The sequence below is a fragment of the Cyprinodon tularosa genome, unplaced genomic scaffold (assembly GCF_016077235.1).
Source record: "Cyprinodon tularosa strain WSP-4 unplaced genomic scaffold, ASM1607723v1 ctg222, whole genome shotgun sequence".
NCBI classification, from domain to species: Eukaryota; Metazoa; Chordata; class Actinopteri; order Cyprinodontiformes; family Cyprinodontidae; genus Cyprinodon; species Cyprinodon tularosa.
In genome coordinates, this window is record NW_024038830.1 from 1,297,504 (window position 1) to 1,311,467 (window position 13,964).

Below are 13,964 nucleotides of genomic sequence, written 5' to 3' on the forward strand. Positions count from 1 at the left end.
TCAAGTTCCACGTTCTTCAAAGCCACAAAGACATGATTCATCCACCTAAACTGATAGCTTGGCAAAGGAGAACCTCAATCAGAGATGCACAGTCAAGGTGGGAGAATCTTTTGACAAGATCAGTTTTGCCTCTGTGAAGAAGTAGTGCAAAAATGTAAGATTCTGCCACAAGCAAGGTATTTCTGCCATCAGAAAAAAACCTACTGGAGGCTACAAAATACTTAGAATTTGGGCAAAGGCTCCTCAGCAGGGCAAGAGCATCCAGGCCTAAATAAAGCGAGTCATATTCGTGCTTTAGAGTGGTTGTTTAAAACCAGACAGTGGTGTCAAAAGTACACACATTTGTTACTTAAGTAGAAGTATAGATGCTGCAGTTTAAAAAACACTCTGATAAAAGTTGAAGTATGAACTTGACCTCTTTATTCAAGTAAAAGTGAAAAAGTATGTGCTCCAAAAACTACTTAAAGTATGAAAGTATAAAGTAAAAAAAAAAAAAGCCAGATGCCACTATATGAATGGAAAGCTCAATTTTTCGACTATTTAGAAAAATTCTTCCAAGTATGAGGGAGGTCTTGTTTGTCTCCGTGTCCATCTCCCGATACGACATTTCAACATCTTTTTCTGAATCCAACATGGTAGCATGGCGTAGACAATTCATGTTTGCAGTTTGAAGAACACCTGCTTGTTTCTGATGATTTCCTTTAGCTAACCAATGAGTGTTTGCGTTATATGACTCATCTAATTACACTAGTTTTCTCTAGATGTGGATGGAGCCAATGATCTGCATTGGATGGCGCACATGACGTGAAATAAATATTTATAAACATTAAACCGAAACCAAGAGTAACGAGTAACGTTTGTTTTAAAAAATCTAAGGAATAGAAAGTACAGATACTTGTGTGAAAATGTAATGAGTAGAAGTCAGAAGTAGGAACAAAAATAGGTAATGGAGTAAAGTATAGATACCTAAAAAGTGTACTTAAGTACAGTAACAAAGTATTTGACACCTCTGAAACCAGATCTAAATTTATTCCAACTTAGAATCTGTGACAAGAGTTGAACATTGTTATTGTATAAAACCTGAATGAGTATGAGCTATTCTGTAAAAAATATGCAAGAATATCAACTTCATGTGTAAACTTGGTAAAGGTATACCTGAAAAGAGCAATTTATTCATATAATATAATCAAAGGATATTAGTAAAGATGGAAAGCACACATTGTATGATTTTTATCTGTCAAACTTCTTTTAAAAGGACATATAAGGTAAGAGATAAGTTGGACTTTATTGATCTCAGTGGAGAAAAAATTATTTGTCACATCAGTAATATTCAAAGAGAGGGAAATGGGAGTTTCTTTCCAATTCACAATTATGCTCAAGTTCTTTGTTGGTTCAATGTATTGAAAAAAAAAAAAAAAGATGTACTAGGTATATGTGTCCTTTGCAAGACACCGTAAGTGCATGTTATATTATATTGTATTTGTTTATTTCAAGGACCAAATATCATTTCCAGTGATATATTTTATTATTATTATTAATTTTTTTTTTATGAAAAGTTGTGTAGGATTAATTTTAAAACTACATGCACCAAAAAATATTCTGATTTCAAAAAAGGTGCACACCCCATGGAGCTAAACTGTAACCATAACTTTGTTATTTAAAAAAAATACTGAAAAACTAATAAAATAGTTCTCCAACTTCAAAAATAAAAAGATATGAAACTGAAAAAGAAAAGAATTGATATGTCTGTGAACTGGGGTTTGAAAATGAAAAATATAAATCTGCAACCACAAAAAAAAAAAAAAAAAAAACTTAAGTATGAAATGTAAGTTTTAACTTTTTTTTAGTTTCACATCTGTTTTTGTAGGGGATTTAACCACATTTTTTGGGGTATTATTTTTTTTGAACAAGCTTAATAGCACCAGTTTAGCCCCACAGTAAGAGGTAAAAAGCAAGTTTCCTGGAAAGGGGACAGAGTGTGACACCCTCTGCTGGCCAAAAAGCAGCACCTGGTATTCCCAGACAAAGGGTGCGTTCGAATTCATGGGCTGCGTCTTCCAAGGATGCGGTGTACCTGGACTATATAGGTCCTTCGAAGTTCGTGAAAATAAGGAGACCAGAACTGATTGGCTGTGAATAGGGCTCGGGATCCACGTTGCATTGTGGGACGTCGCGGTCATATTGACGGCTACGCAAACGTAAACATAGCTCTGATACAACGTTGTTGTTGAAAGAAGAGACAGAAGTAGAGAGAAAAAAGATGTTAAAATCCCGAAAAGGATCTGGAATTTACCGGGACACATTAAATAGAGAAGCCAGGGACCGGTATGGTGACAAAATCAGCATTATTAATCATTTGGATGCATATAAAGTTCCAAACAATGAGTGGAGCACCGATGAGCGAGCGCCTATACTTCAAAACAGTTCCGAAGCTACAAGTCCTTGGAGTCGCATGTGCAGTTCATGAATGGATGGGTTCAGGAGCTGCACATCATAAAGCCAGCAAACAGTGGGAACAGAGTAATTCGTACGAAGGTAAGCTGTGATCAGACGGGCTCTGGAACCTGCTAGTTTAGCAACTGCTAACCGCTAGTGCTAACAACCACTCACGCATGTAATGTACTTTTAACTAGCTGCTATGTGTTTCAAAGATGTAGTTAGTAACGTTAACTGCCAACCCTCCGGGTTTCTCACGTATTTGAGCCTTTTCCCGCTGCCGTTTTTAAATATTTTCCCGTAAAAGATCCCAACTTTGAAGGAAAGAAACAAAGTAGGCTATAAAATAAAACCATGCATCTTTAACTTACCAGAATGAAAATGCAGTGAACACACTCTCAATGACATTGGAATACTGTGGAAAGTTATGTTCGGTCGTCTTACAGCCGCGATCCAAGCTAGCCGACGACTCTTTATCTCTGACGCTTGGTCTCCATGGTTACGCGTCCATTCAGGAAAGCGGTGGAAAGTTAACCCATTTTCTATGTTTTTCCCATGGCGATCATGCGTTGAGCTGTTACAGCCCACAATACAGCAACGGTTTACCATGGTTGAAATCAAGTTAAGGTGAAATTAATCAAATTAAAACACGGCTGAGAGGGAGTACAGTACCCGGTAGTCATAGGCAGTAGTCTGAGCCGCGGTAAAAGACGCATTCAACATGGCGGCGACGCGAAGTGCCTACGTCACGACGACCAAGCCCTATTCAAACAGGTCCAGCCTTCTGCAGCTTTCTCCACCATCCGATCTGTCGCTTAGCAACTGTGACCCTTGACACACTGGGGAGGTGACAACCTGAATACTGAATACAAACCTTTTCCTTATTATTTTTTATTTATTTATTATTTTAAAGTTAGGAAGGACTAAACTTGTGAGAATACAGAGTGGAATAAAGATGAAACCACCGGAAGCATGAACAGATAAAATCCGGGTGCACAGTATTTATGTTGTCAGAACACTTTACAGTAAAATATTTTTAATTTATCTTTTAACTCTTCACTATTATGTTATTCTTATACATTTTTCTAAGGTCCACATTTGTGTCACCAAAGTTTCCCCCATTGTGGGACAATAAAGGGATTTTCTATTCAATTCTATTCTATAAAAGGGGTAGAAAGATATAACTAAATCTAAACAATGTATGCATAAAAATATATCTGTAAAATCTCTAATATTCAACAATGAAGAATACTTAATTAAGCAAATTGTGCAAAATAGCAATTAAAAAATAAAAAGCATGAGGCTTATATTCCTAACACTGCAGATATATTAGAATCTGTCCTTAAGTTACAGCCAAACCCATTCACACAGCAACAGATAAAAAAATGCAATATGTCTTTTGGGAGAGGAGCCCCGGTGATCCTCTCTGCTGTTCTCACCACTCTTTTATCTTATTTATCTTTACTTTACTTTACCTACGGGTGCACTGGTGACATCATCAATGCTGTGATGTCACCAGACATGCAGCTGAGTGGGGCAGAGGCATCACAGACTGCCAGCAAGAGGTTAGACTTGTCTTGTTTTGCCAGTTGGGAAGAAACCAAATGCCAATTTTTAGCAAGTTGACCCATGTAAAAAAAAAAAAACGTTTAACGTTTTATTTTCAGTGAAAAAGAGGCTTTAATGATGTAATTCAGTGTTTTAAAACTAATAAATTATTCAATCTTTAATTTAATAGTTTATTTTATTTATACTGATTACATGAATAACCACATTTGAAAAAAATACTAAAATCCATCTTGCAAGGTGCATTAAAATACATGAAAGGAAATGCTTTTATAGCAAAAGAGTCAGACAGGAGAGGCTGAGGGAAGGGAGGCCAACTAACAGAGTTAGACAACACCAGAGTTTTATAGCCAAAGTAAACACCATCAGGTTGCATTTTCCATGTAGCATCAAGCTATCTGTTTAATCATTGGCGTAAAAAGTGGGTATGCAGTGTATGCAATGCATAGGGGCGCTGCACTAGACGGGCTTCAAAACCCTCTCTAGAAAAAATATTTTTCTGGTTGGCATCTTCTATATTTAACAGCATAAAATGATCAATAACAGAGTGACAGCACTGATTATGCACCCCTCTAATCCTTCACCTCCCCTCCTATCGCATCAAAAATATGTAGTTGCGCCCCTGTGTTCAGCACCCTTGAAAAAAAATTTTTTAGTGCATGCATCACACATGCACTAAGACTTCGTACCTGGGGCTAAGCCCCCCCCAACATCTAGGATGTCCCTGGTTTCACCTCTTACTGTCACCCAGTACATATGTTTTTCCTACAGTCTGCTTATTAACAGACTATAGTGTTGTAAACTTTGACAAATCCTTGCTAATATATTGTTTTTTTTCCCCTAACCAGGTCTCCATGAATAAAAGTCAGTTTCTTTGCCCCCTAACGTCTGTCAATGCACAGTTTAGACTTTTTAAATGTTGTTGAACAGCATAATCTGTTTTTGTGCATCTCTGACAGCCTAATGGGGTTATATGAAAATAAATTGAATAGAGCGCCCATTTGAAAAAAACCACAGTAATCTGCAAAATAAAAGGGTTCCCAACTTTTAAACAAGGAACAGTAAAGGAATAAATAATAAAGAGTAAATATCAGATGAAAAGCCTTTTATTCTTTTGAAAGACGTGATTGAATTAATGCAATAATCACGTCTAAGATGTATAATTAGTGAGGGCGGATAAAACTGGAAAAAGCTAAGAAGGTTCGGCTTTGGTCTGAGTTTGCAGAGGAAACAGAAATACTTTGTCAGTGTAAATTATCCAAATGCTCACTTAGGATGAATCTAAACTTCTGATGCATGTTCATCTTATGATTGTATTAACATTTTAGAGGAAACAAATCCTTCCCTTTATGCTGCCTCCTATGTTTTTTACTTTCTCTTTCTTTAAGTCCCACTCTCTCTTCGTCGTGCTCTCTGAGCGTGCTGTGCCTCCTCCATCCATAAACGCCACGATCAAAGTCTCCACTTTATTGCTGTTAGACTTGACCTCTCACCCCTCTCTGCCAAATGCCAGCACCTCCCCTCCCACTGCTCCAGCTGTTGTGAATAAAGAGTGGGGTCCCACTTCATGCACATCCCTTGGATCCAGACTGCCTTGTAAACAACCTCTCAGACATGACCCTACCGAGAAGAGAGGGTCACCGTGACAAAGAGGGCGCTTTGCAAATTGCTTCAGTGTAGGATTGTGAATAAACTCAGGACAATTAGAAGCAAGGATTTCTGTCAAATGTGTCGGATTTGAATAAAAGAGTTTATGACCTTTACCATGTAAAATGGAACATGTTTTCTATGTTTTCATTCCTGGTGTATATTACTTAATCTCCAAGGCCCTGAAGTCAGTCGGATTCAATGGGAAAGTCTAAAAAGCTTTTTCTTCTTTCATTGTAAATGTCCAGCAGAGGGCAGAAAGTGACTGTTTCATTCATCTACTTTTCCTCACCTTTCACCCTTCTCCTGTTTATAACACTTTAACAATAAAGCTACCTTCAGAAAAACCTACGTGTTTTACTTCCTCTCTGTCATGTTGTTTATTCCTCTGTCGGCCACTTTAGGGAGTCCTCTTGGCCTTTGTCACCCTGTCCTGATTTACTGCCACCTCTGATCCCCAAGTTTTGAAACCATCAAACTTCAGCAGCACTAGACTGGAGTTTGGAAAGAAACGATCAAATGTAAATATTAAATGTAAAATGTATTCACATCCCGCTCCGGCTTTGTACATTAAGAAACGGAAAGTTTTGGACATTCTTTTGACAAAACAGCTCAAACTCTGCCTTGTTGGATAGAGTGTCTGCGACCATCATCTATCAGACCAATTTCTTATTTGGATTTATGTCTGGACTTTGACTGGGACATTTTAACACATGCAAGTGCTCTGAACTAAACCAAGCATCATAACTCTGGTTATTTTATTTTGGGTTTGTTGGCCTGCTGGAAGACGAGCCTTTGCTCTAGTCTCAAGTGTTCTGCAGCCTTTAACAGGTTTTTCCCTTGGATTGTCCTGTTTTTAAACCCAAGAATCGACTCTGAACAGTTTCCATGCATCCTGAAAACAAAAGCATCCTCAAAGCCCAACATTGTGTTTAGTTATGGGGGTTGTTTAAGGAAGAGTGTAAAGTTAGATTTCTGCACCACCTGAGAGTAACCGTAGGCCTCTAGGACACCTCTCTTGATAACGGCCACCTTTCAGTTTAGATGGAAAGTCGTATTGTAGTACTTTACGTTTGGCTTTGCTGGAGGTTTCTTCCTGTTAAAAGGGAGTTTTTCCTCTCCACTGTCACTACAAGCATGCTTAGTGTGAGGGATTGTATTTGAGTCAGTGCAATCAACTGGTTTTCCTGAGATAGAAAACTTTGAATCACTGTATGATTGTATGATCTGGTTGGATTGTAAAGCGCCTTGAGATAAAATGTGTTGTGAATTGGTGCTATTTAAATAAACTGAATTGAATTGAGATTTCATTTAGGGGTACCTGAGTAAATTGGATCACATTTGAGGATTTTTTTCTGTTTAAAATATTTTAAAAACCGATTTAGAGTAATGATATCCTTCGTTTCTTTCAATTACATGGAATCTTATTTACATATACTGAAGTCTTTGGATGTAATTTGAAAAAAGTTGAAAAGGTCAAGGGTTGTGAATATTCCCACAATATGAAGGCAACCTGAGAGATGAAACAGGGAATACGACAACATTTATTGTAATGTTATATTTAATATAAAAATAACATCAAATGATTTCAAACAAAACAAAATAAAGCAGATTTATTTTGTCTTAACATCTACAAATGTTTGCTCAGGTGTTTTTCTAATTTTGTTTTTGCAAATGCTGTTCTGTAAATCTCTACTTGGCATATATACCATATTACTACAGTAAAATGTTGATTTCTGGATCAAGCATTAATTAATCATGTAGTTTGCTTTATTTTTTTCTGTATTCTATTGAAAGTTACTTTTATCTAATATCTTCTGCTTTCGATATTTTTTTAGTTTTACACAATGCTGTTTTTTTAACTGCTGGGTCTGATTTATTTTTTCAAGTACTGCATATAATAAGCTTGATTGCTAGTTTCTAATGTTTTTGTGTCTTCTTGGTATTTTTAAAAGAGATTGCATGCTTTGAACACTTGAATGTAAAAACCATAAATCTATGACATAAAGATTTAATGTCAACCCAACATGCTAAAACAAGCTGCCCACAGTTTTGGTCCTCTTACTCTCTTTATACAGCTTAATCTCCTCCACCTGTTTGTTTTTGGGCCAGTTTATGTCAGTGTAACCCAGTACAGCTCACAACTCTGGCTGCTAGCCCAGTTGCACCCTTTAACTGCATCTAATGAAACATAGCAAAGCGAGGAAGAGGATCATAACCCAGACACGGCGAAGCCCATTCACATATCCTTTGACCTCGGTGAGAGAAATCCTGCGTGGCCAGTATGCACCCCCACCTCTCCCTCCTGCACCGTCCAAAATTCAATTACACCCATCAGTCATTGAGGCTGAGCTCCGGGGTTTCCCCCACTAACCCAGTCAGGCCAAAGACCCCAACCTCCCCTCAGGTAAGGCTGTGTGGAGACCCACAAACTGAGCACACACAAAGGTCTGTGGAGCTCAAACGTGTGTGGAAATGGAGCCACTCTATAAATCACAGCAGAGCTTGAATGGGTTTTATACACTAAAGGTGTTTAGTGCCATTTCTGAACCGCAGGAAAACTGGAGTGAAGGTGGGAAAGTGTTTTTCAGAAACCGTTCCAAACTGAAATCCTGAAACTGTCCGGCTGCTGTCGTTTCCCCTGCTGCTTCATCACAGTTGATCTTAACATAGTGATTAGAAGACTGGGATATTTTGGGGCTAGCCCATAACTAATTTACTTGGCAACAGTAGTGGATCTACGGTAGACTTTTTTTTTTTTTGTAGGTGTTGGTGAACAGGAGGGTGCACAGCTATTCAACTACATGTTAAAGATTTGTGTGTGTGCAATTTGCTGGCATATTTTAGCATGTAGATGTGTTTGTGAATGGGGGATTGAATATCTTGAAATAGAGAAGCAAAGAAAAACAAAAAAACGTGCCAAACAACTACAGGCAGTTAACCATTTTACCATATAAAGCATTGATGGTGCAAATAAGATTTGAATTTCTCCCTTTCTCCTTCTATTAATCTATTATTTTCCTTATTAAATGGATCAGGAGATTTTTTTCTGCTAACAAAAAGTAATTGCCTTTTTGTTAATATTACATCATTTAGCTGCAGTATTTCTTACATATTGTTGATTATTGATAGCTGAGGAGATGCCTAAATTACGAATGACTGGATCCTGAAGAACAGGGTAAAGGAATATTTGTTAGACATGAATATGCTTTGATATAAACCATCCTATTACAGCTCTGGCTGTATGTTTAGAGCTATTCTACTGGAAGCAACTGTGGAAAGATGTGACATGTCATTAAAGTTATTCTGTTACTTTCATTTATTTTCAGTTTGTCCAAGCGGTGAGTTTACACTGATCTGAGTTGTCAACCTGCTACCATGGTCAGAATGAGGGGTTTTCTTGATCAAAGCAGTAAATGCTGCCTGCTATTATCATTTAATAGCTTAAACATCTTTAATGGTATCTTTACTTCCCACTTTAGAAAATCAGTTGGACCAAAAAAGGTGTTGCTATTGGGTCTTGACCATTACCAGAAAATTAAATCAGGCTACACCTGCCCTTAAATCACTGTATTAGGGGCTCTCCCTGCCGCCCTCTGGGAAGAGGCTTCGCAGCATTCAATGCGGGTCCAACAGATTCTGAAACAGCCTCTTCCCCACCGCAATCAGCAGCCGAATGTTGAAAAAACTCTAAATCATTTCACAGACTCTGCATCAAATGTGTTTTTTTTGCACCATGTTTTTTTTTTCTCCCACAATGTTTACATTTGATCATTGCTGCAGTTTAAAAAAACTTAAATGTCATGAGAGCTGTACAAACCGACATTTCCTTTTGTATACTCTGTGTACAAAATGACAATAAATGTTGTCTAAGCCTACGTCTAATTCTGTCTTATTGCAATCTTGTAATTGTTCCATAAATTCCAATCCAGCTTCAGTCCTAAATTAATCTTTAAGTTTCTCTCTGAAAACATTAAAATCTATATTATCAGTTAAATTTTAATGTCTGTCTTTATGTAATGCTTAAGCTTTATGATCATTCTTGTAATGCTTATTTTTGCTGTTTTTAGTTAATTTATTTTTTTATTTTCCAAAAAATAACTTTCATCTTATGAATGTTTGAAGACAAATAAATGTGCCTTGTTGTAGTTTGGCCTGCTTCTACACCAACTTATGTAATAAAAGAAAAAACCGGTCATTCTGAGGATGTTCAGAGAGAGATGAAGAAAAACAGAAGAATACAGCAGTGTGGAGGAATGTGCCTGTCAGAGTGGTCAGAGCTGCTTTGGATGGAGCAGCGGAGGGTAGTGGGTGTTTGGTGGGGTGGGGGTGGGAGGCTGGGGCTCTGACACTGGCTCTCTGGGCTAATTGGCTCCAGATGTGAGGCAGCGTGGCCCCTGCGCCAGAAAGGCGTCAGGTCTGCATTAAGGGCTCAACCCAGGGCTGACGGGTTTGCAAAGACACAAGCTGACCCCCCACCCACGCAAATCACAAGCATAAAACCAAAACTGTACCCCACACTGCTGCTCATCATTTCTCGCTCTCCCTTCAGTACGACTTTATTTACCCAAAACTACCATGGATGTTTTAGAAAGGGTGACGACAGAGCTGAAGCATTGCTTTTGCTTATTGATACAAAGTTGAAGCATTGCAGGAAATCCTCCCACCCTGTTAACTTTTCCTGAGGGATTTCTACCATAAAGAGATAGCATTTCTTTGTTTTGTTTTTCATAAAATCTGAGTCGCTAAACTTATTTAACAAGGTTGTAGCTTTTTAAAAAAATTCATTTTCTTACTGTAAGGTTACTCTAGAAATATATGATTTCAAATAATATTTGTGAAATACTGCAATGACATCATTAGGGAAACCACAACCACATTTTCCTCACTCCTTTCTCTTCTTTAATAACAGGTTCCAAGTCTCTCTGTGACCTTCAGCATCTTGTAAAAATCAAAAGTCAGGCGTGGTGCAATGGGACTCCATCCAACTGATCTTATTGGCAGGCAAAGTATGAATTTCTAAAACCTGATTAATGGTGAACACTGCTTTAAGAAGTATTTGACTCTGCAAACTAATTTTAATACCGGACATAGATAACGTGTGTAAAAACATAAAGATGTGTTCCAGTTATTAACTCCTATTTGCAGGGTAAAAGCTAGTCAGACCGACCTAGTCCAACCAGACTGTAGTATTCCCCTTGTCTCATCAGTCCACATACTGTATGAGGGAGGCAGTGGCTCTCAACCTCATTCTCCCCACTTTCCCTAATTCAAATGACTGTATGACCTCCTCAGCAGCAGGACAAGAGAACTTGAGGAGCAGGGATAGAAACCACCAGCCTAGTGGATGGAGGGGAGCACTTGTGTCCTGGATAGGCAGCAAGTTTTAGCTTCTCTGGCTCCCTGAGCCATACCCTTATTCCCAGAATGCTCTCAGGGCGCTGCACAGCAGCAGATTTTAGAAAGCTTTTACCAAAGAAGTTATATATACTATATAATTGAACTCTATTAATCTCACACCGGAGAAATTCACATCTGGCCCATCCCCTTGGAGAGCAGTGGGCTGCCACTGTGTGGCGCCTGGGGAGCAGCGTGGGGTTAAGGGTCTTGCTCACAGAGTGCCGGCTGTGGGGGTTGAACCCGATACTTTCAACCTTCTCAGAGCACAAGTTCACTGCTCTAAGCACTAGGCCAACACTCCCCAATAGGATTAGCTTGCAAGCAAGCTATTGCTTTTTTATTTTGGGCTGCCGGCCCCGGTTTGGCGCCCGAGGAGGGTCTTTGCTCAGGGACCCTGAGAGGCAATCTGTGGGGCTCAAACTTTGAACCTCAGGATTCCAGGCTCTATGCTCTAACCACTAGGCCACCCTGCTGAGATGGCAAAAGTACTCACTTTCCGTACTTGAGTAAAAGTACAGATACTTTTGTTAAAAGATACTCTGGTAAAAGTGGAAGTACTGATTAAACTTCTTTACTCAAGTAAAAGTGACAAAGTACAGGCTTGTAAATTTACTTAAAGTATAAAAGTAAAAGTAGAAACCACTTTTTTCATGCCGTTGCCTACATTTTAAATGGATGTCTGCCAATAGGACTAGATCTCCGTTGTGTTCATTTTCAATCATCTCGTCGTCCATACTACTATGCTAACGCCACCGCCACCAAGCTGCAATGATTTGCTGCGAATGAATACCGCCGAATCTGTCGATTCATCTTGTAGTGGTGCGTCAAATGCAATGAAGATTCCCATCCAATTAGATTGAATTTGGTATTGATGACGTGAAAAATAATGACGGTAACTCCATTGAAATGATTCAAAACTAAAGTAACGAGCCAATTTTTTTAAAATGTAAGGAGTAGAAGTAAAAAGTCGCTATAAAAATAAGTAGTAAAGTAAAGTAAAAATATCAGGAAAATCTACTTGAGTACAGTAACGAAGTATTTGTACTTCGTTACTTCCCATCTCTGCCACCCTGTTATAATAATGTTTCTTTGAGAAATTGTTTTAGCTTTGAAACTCTCTCTTGGATGCCATTTAAGCCAATTTTGTCCACTTGTTTGTTGCTCTAAAAAAACAAAACAAAACAGCTCCTATTGTTAACTAATAAACTATCTCTTTAATTGCAGGTGAGACGATGGCTGCATCCAAATACGTCAAATTGCTCCCCTGTTCCTACAGCTTCTATGCCTTGAGGTCAACAGTAAGAACACTATCCACTGTAGGAAACAAGCTCTAGACTGCTTTGCTGAATTCAGACAGCCTTCGTCCTAACATACGTCAATACATGACTAAACTGTACATGGATGATGCTAGTAAAAATGGGAGAACAGCTTGAAGAAATACTGTATTTTTGTTTATTTTCACGATGTGGTCCATGCTTATCTGTCACGTAACACAAAGGATTGTTGGACTCCTTAAGCTCGTAAGCATCAGTGAGGGACCGCGCACACTCCCTATGGTGAAGACATTATCATAGAAAGGCACAGTCGAATTTTTCTACCTCCTCTCTTAGTGCCAGCACTTTTCAGACAGCATTTATCATGGAGATCCCTGTCACACTTGTACTTTGGTTTAAGAATCCTAAAGGTTGGATGAACTCAGCAGATGGCCGCTCACACTGAGCCTGGTTCTGCTGGAGGTTTCTTCCTGTTAAAAGGGAGTTTTTCCTCTCCACTGTCGCTACAAGCATGCTTAGTGTGAGGGATTGCATTCGAGTCAATGAGTCAATGCAATCAACTGGTTTTCCTTAGATAGAAAACTTTGTATCAATTTGACTGTATGATCTGGTTGAACTGTAAAGTGCCTTGAGATGATATGTGTTGTGAATTTGGCGCTATAGAAATAAACTGAATTGAATTGAACTCAGATGCAGTGGTTGAGGTGTTGGTGCCCCCTTGGAGTCACTTTGAACGGCTGGCCACATCTGTACCCAGTTGTCTTTATTTTGTGGATGACAAGAGTTTTGTTAACCACAGCCTGACATACAGTGACTTTATTTCTAATCTGTTCCTGAGCATGTTGTGTTGGTTGTTGAGACTTAAACGCGCTTCCTGTTGTCAGACAGGTCCTAAATATGTGATTTCTGGACTTTAAAGTTATCAGGTCTGACTTTTGATCAGGTCTGACATAATTATCCAATAACTGTTGTTAATCATAGTTAATCTATGCTGAAAGATCATAGATGATAACATTTCTTTACCGGTTTAGGTTAATTTAGATAGCTTTTCCCGCTTTAAAGTAAATAACATCCCCAGAACTTTGATTTTACTCTTAAATATCTTTGACATAAGAAAGCATGAAATAAGTAGGTGGGGGTGGGTTACTTGTTCTTTTTAAAGCTTTGTAAGAAATAAAGAATACCAAAAATGCAAGATGTAGATATGCAGAAATTCAGCTGTTCTAAAGATGAGTGTTGCAAGGAAATTCCACATTTCCCTGACCTTGTTTAGCGATTTGATTTGAAATCCTCTAATTGACAGGCTTTTTCCAACATTGTTTCATGCATATCATTAGGAAATCTGAGAGGAAATAAGGCACATTGTTGAACAACAAAAGCATCTGGAGTTGCAGAAAGAGTCCTCAGAGCGAGGAATGCTGTAACTGTGTCACAGCAGGCATGTTTACTGATGGAGCGTGGAAATGGATTCAGAGCAGAACAGCAGCGTGGAGCGAAGGTGAACAAGAGACAAGAGAAGGAGAACAGAATATGGAGCGCAGAGCACTTTATCAGCGATGACACTCACGTATGGACAGTGTTTGTCGAGTTGTGGTCCAGAACCGTGACTAATATTGGAGAACCACTCATCATGCCAGCCAC